Source organism: Camelus ferus, chromosome 4, assembly GCF_009834535.1.
Source record: "Camelus ferus isolate YT-003-E chromosome 4, BCGSAC_Cfer_1.0, whole genome shotgun sequence".
Lineage (NCBI taxonomy): Eukaryota > Metazoa > Chordata > Mammalia > Artiodactyla > Camelidae > Camelus > Camelus ferus.
In genome coordinates, this window is record NC_045699.1 from 11,115,046 (window position 1) to 11,125,687 (window position 10,642).

The following is a 10,642-nucleotide window of genomic DNA, read 5'->3' on the forward strand; positions in this document are numbered from 1 at the left end:
CTGTCTCCCTGTAAGAATATTAGCTTATATTCCAGATTCCAGAAATGGCATACTAGATGGTTCCAACCAAGCCTTCCACTTGAAGATGATTTAAAAAGCTGAAACACATACACACACATACATTTTTACAAGCATCAGAGACCTAATGAGATACTAAGGAATTAGAACAAGGAAACAATTAGAGTTAAAGAGATGACCCAAAGCCTTTTTGGACAGGATGACTTACTGATAGTGGAAAGAAAACTGAAAGGCAGAGCTTCACTGAGAACTTGGAAAAAGACCCACTCTGTATCCCAGAACCCAAGGGCGGAAATTTGGCTCTGAGGCTTTTTGGCAAGTCTTTAGAAGCAGCTGAGACACAGAGCTAAGCTTTGAGGACTCAGATACATGAAGATTTAGGGACTGGCATTCATCTCCTTCAGAGACAGAGGGGCCCTAATACAATATCCCTTTTCTGACTTGAAACACTCAAAGGTTACTTCCTGGAGGCCTGGAGTCTAGATTTTATTCCAGCCTGCAAAAAACCTGCAGTCTTGGTCCTAGACTGCTAATCTACTCAGGCGTTTCGTGGGGGAAAAAAGAAGAATATTTTGTGGAGGAAAATATCATCATTCTGGGTCTTGAATTATCACCAAATGTAACTTTAATTCATCCAGAAAACTATCGAAGATTATAAAGCAAACGAAGATTCAAGACAAATGGTGAAGAATGTAGTTCTAAACCACCTATCCACTTAGCATTTGAAAAGATGCTCAACATAGTTAGTCATCAGAGAGATACAAATTAAAACCACAGCAACATACCATTGCCCATCAAATAAAAAACACAGAAGCAACTGATAACACTGGGTGCCGGTGAGGATACAGTGGGAACTCACATGTGTCACTCGTAGGAATGTAAAACGGTAGAACCAGCGGTATAGCAAACAGGTTGGCAGTTATTAACAAGTTAAATGTGCACTTACCATACGACCCAGCAACCCCACTTCTAGATATTTACCCAAGAAAAAGTAAGATAAATATCCACACAAAAACCTGTTCACAAATATTCATAGAGGCTTTATTCATACTTGTCAAAAATTAGAAATGTTTATCAACTGGTAAATGGATAAATTACAATAAACAAATAATGAAATAGTACTCAGTAACATTTGCTGAATATATTATTGAATAAGTATGATTAAATTATTAAATAACAAGTATATTATTTAACACAGAATAATACTATATAATATTTTAAAAGGAGAATCCCTTTTTAAAAAGCCACATTGCCCCTTTCAGAACTAGTCTGACATCTCAGTCGCCTCCGTGGATGGCTGACGGATCGTATGGAGGCTCTGGAGAGCAGGATGAACCTTTAACTCAGGGCAGGGCATCACATTTCTCCTTTCCATTTGGCTCTCTTAGCTCCTCATCTGACTTGGTGCTCCTTCAGTCCTTCCTGCTGTCGCCTGTGGTTGGGCTCATGGTCCCCTGTGATACAGCCAGACAGCCAAGGATGTTCTCACAGGAAGGGCATTTGCTGTGGGCTCAGCTGCCTCACTGATTCGGTCAATGTTTTACATCCCCTGGAGCACTTGTGACTTGAGGGCAGGACCTTGTCGTGTGCTTCTGTAGCGGCCCATCATGGTCAAGCTCAGAGCCTTAGACTGCTGGGTGCCCGATATATGTTCGTTTTGTATGCAGACTTGGTTTCTTTAAAGATAATAAACATAGTTCCTCATGTTCTCAAGTGCAGTGACTGCAAGTTAAAATTGCCCCGACAGGAGAAAACACTTAATTCATTGGAAGAGACATAATAACCTTGATGTCCTCAATTTAAGAATATCAGCTATGTATTTTTATCATTCAGATATTCAACAAATATTTATTGAACGTCTGCTGTGTCCTAGATTCTATGCTAAATTATCTAGGTTAAAGGGATACACATCCAAGAACAAAATCAATTGATAATGACAAGTTTCAAAGATATATATTGGTCCTGGCTTATTTTACTTCCTAGTGAATTTATTTTTTTCTCTTCATTTTTTTTTTTTTTCCTGGAAGGAAAGTAGATGCTGTGGATCAGCGACTGGCAGCTCCCTTTCCTGTCCCAGTGGGCCTAAAGGAGTCCGTTTATTTACGTGAGTAACAGGAGCTCTCCATTGTAGGGCGTCTAGTAGGGGCAGGTTGTTGGGGTGGGGAGTGAAGTATCAGATTCGGGAGAGTTAGGGGAGCCTGTGTAGTTCCAAATCACCTATCCACCCTCTTTTCTCCTCACTGTGACTGTCAGCTGTTTTAGCATCTATTTTGTCAGGAGGGAAGAAGCTCCCTTGGTTACTTTCTTGTTCTCAGTTGGAAAGAGTCTATTTGACTCTCTCATGTTTTTGCTACTTCAAGTTTTCATTTAAACAGTAACTGTATTCAGGAGATTAAAGATACATAGTTAAATTGTCTATTATTACCTGTAATTTGTCTCTATCCTCCCTCTCTGCCTCTCCTCAGATCACAAGTCCTTCTTTCTTCTTGTGTTATGATGATTTTGATTTGTTTTTGTTTAGTTTGGGGTACTGGCATTGATTTTTTATAAATTATTGATGTGAATCAACAGAAATGAACCATCTAACAATATTTGGAGTCGTATATGGACAGTCAAATCATGTTCATTTTTATTGATGCTAACTGAATCATTTAGGAGAATGCTTTCTAGTCAGTAATTTTTTTTTCACTTGAAAAAATAGTTGGCAATGTAACATGACAGGAAACAAAAATTTGTACGTCCTCATTATAAATCTTCCCCAAAATTCCTAGCCTCCACAGGCATACATGCTTTAATAAATCACAACTATGATCTTGGTGGTTGTAGAGGGCACAGTGGGAAAGAAGGGGGAACGGGGGGACGTGGGGGAAGATTTCAGATTGAGCCTCAGTGGTGTTCAGTGCTGGAATTCAGATACATCTGGTATTTCCATCCGGAGGATTGTTAACAAGGTGCACTTGGGACCTCCTGAAGAAAAAAATCCTAAGGAAAGAGCAAAGCCAGCAATGAGGTTGGACAGTAAAAAGGCTGCAGGGTTCAGAGGTGAGTGGGTCTTCTGAGGATCGCTGAATGGAAAATAGCCAATTAGTGAACAGTAGTAGTGAACAGTCATTGGAATTCAGCCTTCTAATGGCCATCCACTGCCACTCAAGCATTCCCAGGAGGATTCGGACCTCCAAACCCCACTCAAGGTGATTATGTTACCAAACCAAACTTGGATCCCTTCGCCCACGGGCATATGAAGCCAATCTATTGACACCAGGTTGTAATGAAGGAAAGTACAGCATTTATTGCAGGGCACCAGATGAGAAGCTCGAGCAGCTAACTCCTTGCTTGGTGCCCTGCAATAAATGCTACACTTTCCTTCACCGCAACCTGGTAGGTTGACTCTACTGCCCACAGGTGAAGGGAAGAGATCTCAGTTGTGTTTGATAAAAATTTTGGCACCCCAGAAGCGACAGCAGTCTCAGGTGTCTTGCTCCGGCACACTGGCCCCTGGCCGGTCGCAGCTCTTGGATCCTGTCCAGCAGCCACCTGAGCACCTCTGCCTCAGGGAGAGCCCTGAGTGTTTGCCACTGACCGGGCACTGCCAGCCCATGGTGCTTTCAGTTCTGGGATGAAGGAAACAAGAGGCAGGTGAAAAACATGGGGTGGCGGGGTGTCTGTCCTGGGAAGGCTCCACAGGGTCCTGCTCAATTGTAATTATTATTCTTTAAACAAACTACCTCTGCTCATGTGAATAGGGAAAAGGGATTCTCTTTCTAGGAAGATAAGATAATCTCTATACTGTAATGTATACAATCCGCAGAATAGCTCTTCATCTCTGAGAAGAAAGCATGGCCAGAAACACTCGTTTCCAGCAATATACAGAGCTTAGGCGCCCCCGACCTCTGAGTACACCACTGACACTGGGCGAATGGTTTGAGATGTGTGGCTTATTTGTTTTCACGGTAAAGGAGCTCATAACTTCCCTTATATTCTCAAAGGTGTCTGTAACCCCGCAGAAAATGAGGATTTAAATAGGTAAGCAAAGTGGGAGACATGCAGGGAGTACTGTGGTCTCTGGTTGGTCTCTGGCTGGTTTTATCCACACACATAGCTTCATTTGTTACCTACTAATGATTCTCTCAAATATATGCATATTCCCAAACCCTTTACTTCTCAGAAATAAAATTTGTAGATAATATAAATATTCTACACACACATTTTAAAAACTAAGCTTAGTGCCTTAACTGTAATGTAAATGCAATACCTTAAAATGACTTATAATAAAGTTGTATGCATTTCAATCACAAATGCTTCCAAATGTCTAGAGGGGAGGACACAGTGGAGTGGTCAAGGGCTAGTGCCAATCGCCATGGACGTGACAGCCACACATACAGCTCATACAGCTGAGCATTTGTGTATTGCTGGCAGCTCAGCCCACAGGAAGCATTGCCATTGGTGATAAAGTTTTCCAAAATGGAGACAACTCTTGGTAAAGTTCTAGACAAGACAAAGTTTCCTGATTTATAAGGAAGCTTCATTCCTGAAAATTCTCGTATATGAAATTTCATACTAAAACAAAACCACAACCACTTCCACCACCATCACCACAACAAATTTGGGGTTCTATACAAAAGAACAGTTAGGGTCTTGGCTCAGATCACTATAAACAGATGTGTGACCCACATGCATCCTCCTGGAAGAGGAACATTTCTTCATTGTGTGGGAGTGCCCCTCACATTTCAGGATGCCCAGGGGCCTTGGTTCTTGTCACTAAGTAAATACTGGTTGCACATCCTCTCCCATCATTTTAACAACCAAACCACCCCCCCCACACACACAAAGACTAGAACGCCCCCACGAAGGTGGTGTCACGTCCACTGAGAACTGTTGACCTAATGGACGTAGTTCAGAGTCGAGCTCTGCACACAGTCCTTTGGGATCTGGCTCCTGCCTCCCTCTCCGTTCCTACCGTGCAGCAGACACCCTCTGTTTGGCGTTTCAGACCGCAAGAAACTCCCTGACCGAGTGGGCCTTCCCTTGCAGGTGCTTGTGGCTTTCCCTCTGCCTGGGAACCCCCTCTCCTGGCTGAGCTTGCCGTCACTGCCCGTCCAAAGCCTCCGCAGTTTGCTCATACTCCCTGCGTGTCTCCCATTTTGCTTGCTTTCCTCTTTAAAACCCTCCGCCTGTTTCTCCCCCACGCCTGGGTTGTGATCTTCTTGAGAACAGGCGGCAGGTCTCCTGTATCTTTGTCGTCCCTGGGAGTTCAGTTCACGTTGGCTGTTGGCTTCGATGTGCTCAGAGGACCTGGCCTTCTCTCAGTTCCGGGCTCTGTTCTGCCTCCAGGTCTCTCTCGTGATGGTCTTTCCTCCTGGAATGTGCCCCCTGTTCCCTCCTCTCCTACCCTCCGCCCAGCCAGATCCTACTCTACTTCAGGTCTCTGGTTAAATGCCACTGATCCAAGGGTGCTTTCCCTGTACCCCGCCGAGTGGCTCACCAACCCTACTATTTGCCCTCACAGTGCTCTGCACTCCTTCTTAACGCTGCACAGATGATCCCCAGGGCCTTTGCAAGGACCAGGTTGGAGTCCTCCTTCTTTTTACTGGGTCTTACATGCCAGAGGGTCTTCCGTCATCCCTAAATGACTGATAATGACTTCTTAGACAATAAGGCTCTAGAGGGAGCTCAGTTTTTCTTGATTTGGAAAAATAAAGGAATGTGACCCTCTCGCTGGTTACATTTCTTGGTCTGAAACTAGTGTATGACAGAGGTTCTATATAGAAATCGAATCCATCAGAAGTCACGCACAGGGTCAGTTAGACTTTTTTCTATGACCCAGAAAAGAATACAGCCACCCAGGTAATCACTACTTGTGTACTATCCTGCAGAAATCTCAGTGCTAATAAGAACACAAGCATGTAGAAGAGAAACAGGCTGTGTACAATGAAATAGAGGGATAAGCACTTTATTGTTGAAACAATGATTCAAATTATATTTGGAGATGTGTAGATTTTATTTTATTAAGTGAAAAAAGACATTCTGCCGTTTGTCCGTCAGTATTTCTCCCCTAGGGGCGCTGATTTACCTGCCTTTAGGGTGAGCCATCTCCATCCCTCAGGCTTGGAGGATACTTGTTTTGTGTGCCTCATGTGTGATCCTGTGAACTGTTTCAGGAGTTTGGGCTTTCTTAGAATTTTTGTCTCTATTATTTCTTTAAAAGAAAATATTTCAAATTGGTTTGCCACTCAGTGATTAGTTCCATATGTGCCAATTGTTCTGAAACTCCAGAAGAAACTTCACATCCTAAGTAATTGAAAAAAATTCATTAATTCGAAAAACTCTTTAGCAGCCTACAGTCAGTTGCTATTAATAGTTCTTTCTTATTATATTGGGGGAAAAAAAGAACGCATCTTTAAAACAAAGCAGCATGCCTCACTAATAATATCCTGGGTTTTATCTTCCTGCATACATCATGTCCAATAGCCCAGGCAAGCTTTTTCTGAATTTTTAATCTCATTGTTTTTTTCTTATTTTCATTGCTGTTCTTAACAAAAGAAAAATTTATGTATTTATGAAGTGAGGAAGATTGACTATGCATAAAGTTAGATACAAGTTCTTGCTTATCAATCTAAAATAGAAGTTGCTTTCATTATACATACATCAGTTAGCCTTCCCAAAATATTTACACAAGGGATACATGCAAATAATCATCAGTAATGCATATGTATGCTTTAGAAGATGGCTTTCCTGAATAATCTGGAAGTGATCCAACTTACAGATTAGGAAGCTAAGACAGTTTTTCACATACCTTTAAGCTGAGTTAAATAAGAGAATTTTAAAATCAATTATTCTCATACATAGAAATAAAACATGACATACAAAGTACATTCAACCTACTTGTGAATATTTGTCAACCATCAGTGATTTAGAAGGACTAAATTCTATTTATAGATTAATTACACCATTCTAATGGATGATACTTATATTTTTAAATGGAATTTTGCAATAAAGAAAAATTGAGACAAATAAGATGATAGAAAATAACAGAAGAATCCCAGAAAGAATTCCCTCTGAATTCCTATGTGCATAGTGTATGTATGCTAATCACCTTTAAAAACTAAACTAAAAAACTACCTTGTCTAAAAAGTTATTTGCATGATTATTGCCAACAGATGAGTTTTTAAACGTGAACTGTAAGTCATTTGATTTAACACATATTATTAATTTCCTAAAGGAAATGAGGAAAAGGAGAAGCAGTTCTCAATATGTTGTTAAGCACAATAGAATAGGAAGCAAAGAAATCAGGAAAAGGTGGGAATATTATTTCTACAAGTACGAGACATGAGAAGAAGACTGATGGTAGACATGTCTACATATTGAGATATGGGGAAGTCATTTTGGCTTGCTTATACACGATTCTGCTTAAACTTTATGCTAACTGAACAGCCTGTTTTGTGACCTATTAAACATGCATTGTACATCTGCCTTAACCATTAAAGAAAAGAATTCATTTAAAAATCAAAATGGAGTAAACTGTGGTTTAGGCATGCAATATGGAGCCAGGTGGCCATTGTGGATGTGGTTTCAGGCACATTCCTGCATTATTGAGAACCTGAATTTTCTGAATTGTATCAAACTCAAGGACACCATGAGCCATTCTGAAAATAATAGCTGCTAGAGGCTGCCAGATGCAACCTTATGGTCTCAAGGTCTCCCCTTGTAACTATGCAATCATTTCAGACCCCCAAACTACCCTTGCTTAACAAGCACCTTACTTATTGCCAGCTCCAATTACAATTCTTGACAAGTAACTTATGTAATTTGTGGGGTTTGCCTTTAAAGTCTCCCCCATGTTGCAGTCCAGTGGAACACAATTTAACTGCTTCTTAAATCTGTGTCTCCTGGGCTATGGTCCTTACTTTGGCTCGAATTTCTATTACAGATTATTTATTGATTATTTCTTTCAGCAAGGCTTAAGATCCAAAGCCACCGAATGGATTCAGATTTTGAAGAGACATAGGAGTTATAACCCATATCTCCTGTAGATGTTCCTCTTTGTGCTGAGTCATCCCAATATACATTGTTACTCATACACTCTGTTATTCACACAGTTACTATGGACTGGTGACCAGGAAAGTAGATTGGCCAGCCTGTTGGTATCACCCTGAAGTGTGGGGTGAGGTACTCATGACCTCAGAGTGGTCCACTGAGACACCTTCCTCAACTTCCATTTCCAGTTCCGTGTCTTTTAGATCATGGTAAGACTGCTAGTTCCCTCATATCTTCCTGGTTCTTCATGTCCAGTGGCGCATGGAGATGATAACTGGCAAGTTGGGGACATAAGTCTTTGGATGAGGAACTTTGAGTCAATAAATGCTTCCTTTAGCTTGCTTGGTGAGGTCGATTGATGTCTTTCCTGAAGCACCAGTCATCAGAGAAGCTTGAGACCCTCCAGTTGTGACTATAGGAAACTTTGTGTCAGACTCCTCACTTCCCCCGGGGCAGCCCTGCCCCCCTCAGTGCCAGCGCTTTGTTAGGCGTCCTGTGTGGGTTTTATTTTTTATTACTGTTAATCAAGTAGTTTCAACCATAGCTTGTATGTTCACATCCACTGTTGCTTCCAGTTCATTTTTCTAATTTTGGGCTAATTTTATTGTTTTAAAAAGACATGCAAATGTTAAGAAAATGGCACAGCTCGTAGTAAATGTAAGCACATGTGATGAAAGCCTGGGGCAGAGAGGCCCAGGGGAGCTCAGATTCCGACACCAAAGCATTTACCTTCCGTTCTTGCTCAGCCCAGGCTCTCAGGCAAGGAGGTGGGATGTGGTGGCTGGGAAAGGAGGGGAACATGACAAGCCACCCTATCTCAGGAAATAGGTGAAAAATGGGTTCCCATATCCTCAGTATTCTCTGGCTCAGTCTCCCCTAGGTGTGGGAGCCAGTTAATCTGAGGATTTCTGGAAGCACTACCACTGTCCAAGAAGCTGCTGGACCAGTGATAGCTAAGCCGAAATGGGTCACTGCCACCAGGTGGCGTCAAACTGCAGCTGGGACACGGTCAGTTTGGGGTCTCAAACCTGGACCTCAGCTCCAGATGGGGGTCATTTTATTAACCTCACAGTAAAGGAAACTCACATCTTGGGCTGCTGAATTTTTTATATGCTAATTATGTCTAAAGTAGAATTTTACTGAATGTGTTTGTATGTAAATTATTTCTTACTTTTTAAAACACAAATGTGATAATCTTGTGTATATTGCTTTGCATCTTATTTTTCCCCCAAATACCTCTTGGATAGCTTTCCATAATGTATATCAATTATTTTTAACAGCTGCATTATATTCCATTACATAAACTTAGCATAATTTGACTCACCTAATAAGATTTTTTTCTGCTTTTGTGGTCATTTTTGCTGTTATTATAAATAATGTTATAATGAGAATTCTTGAATATATATCTTTGTGTAAGACGAATTCCTAGAAGTGGATTAAAGATACTCAGTAGAGAGCACAGGACTCACTAACAGAGAGATGAGATTTGAAAGCACAGGAGTTGACAAAGGGTGGCTGTGGCTCCAAGAGCACCATATATAAAGCACAGGAAAGGAAGACAAAGAAGTAAGGGACAGGGGAACTGGTACCCAAAGAGAAACCAAGTCAAACTAGAGGTGGGATGGAAAGGACATTGGTTAACAATATGACACAGATTCACAGATTCAAAATTTAGGTAAAGAGAAAAGTCTTCATGTTATGTTGTTAATTCCAGGGCTGCCTACAAGGTGCAAAATTATTCTGTTTACAAATTCTTACTGTAGATGGCATGTATACACACATAGTTATATCTCTGTGTGCCAAGAGATATTTATAAATTGAGAGGCAGATGGCTAAGATAGCAGATGCTGAACACTTGAATCCTAGTTTCTATCAAATACTGGTCCCTGCATGGTCCCAAGAGGAAATAATATATATACACAGAACACAAGCCAGGCAGATGAGGAGTTTTTATTACTCTAAGTGTGCATCCCAAGCCCCAGAGCAGAATTCCAGTAATGAACCATATGGAGAACTTCTTTTAATTACTGTATCTTTATTTTTTTAAATTTAAATTCTTCCTCTTTATTCTCTTATAAAAGTAATATACGACTGGGAGGAAGAAGGGAATGTAAGCAGAAAGGGAAAGTCTCCCCATAATTCTAGGTCTCAGAGATAAACATTGTAACCAACTTGGTTTATATCTTCCAGGCATCTCTTTTAATAGCTGCACACAATACCATTGGAGGAATGTGTATTTTATTTAACCAGTCCTATGCTGATGAGTATTTAGACTGTTATCAATGTTTCTGTCATATGTAACTCTGCAGAAAATAGCTTTATACACGGATCATTGTGCCTTTAATGGGTTATTTCCTTAGAAGGAAATGCCTAGAAGTGAACTTTCTAAATCACGAGTCTGTATATTTTATATTTGGATGTATATTGCCAAAGTACCTTTCAAAAAGGCCGCACGGACTCTGCACTTGACAACAGTATAGCAGGCACAGTTTCCCTGTGCTCTACTTGCAAGACTGAAGATTCGTGTGTATAAATTAGGTATTTTCTTATTTCTGTGAATTGTCAGTTCGTATTTGTTGGGCCATTTTTT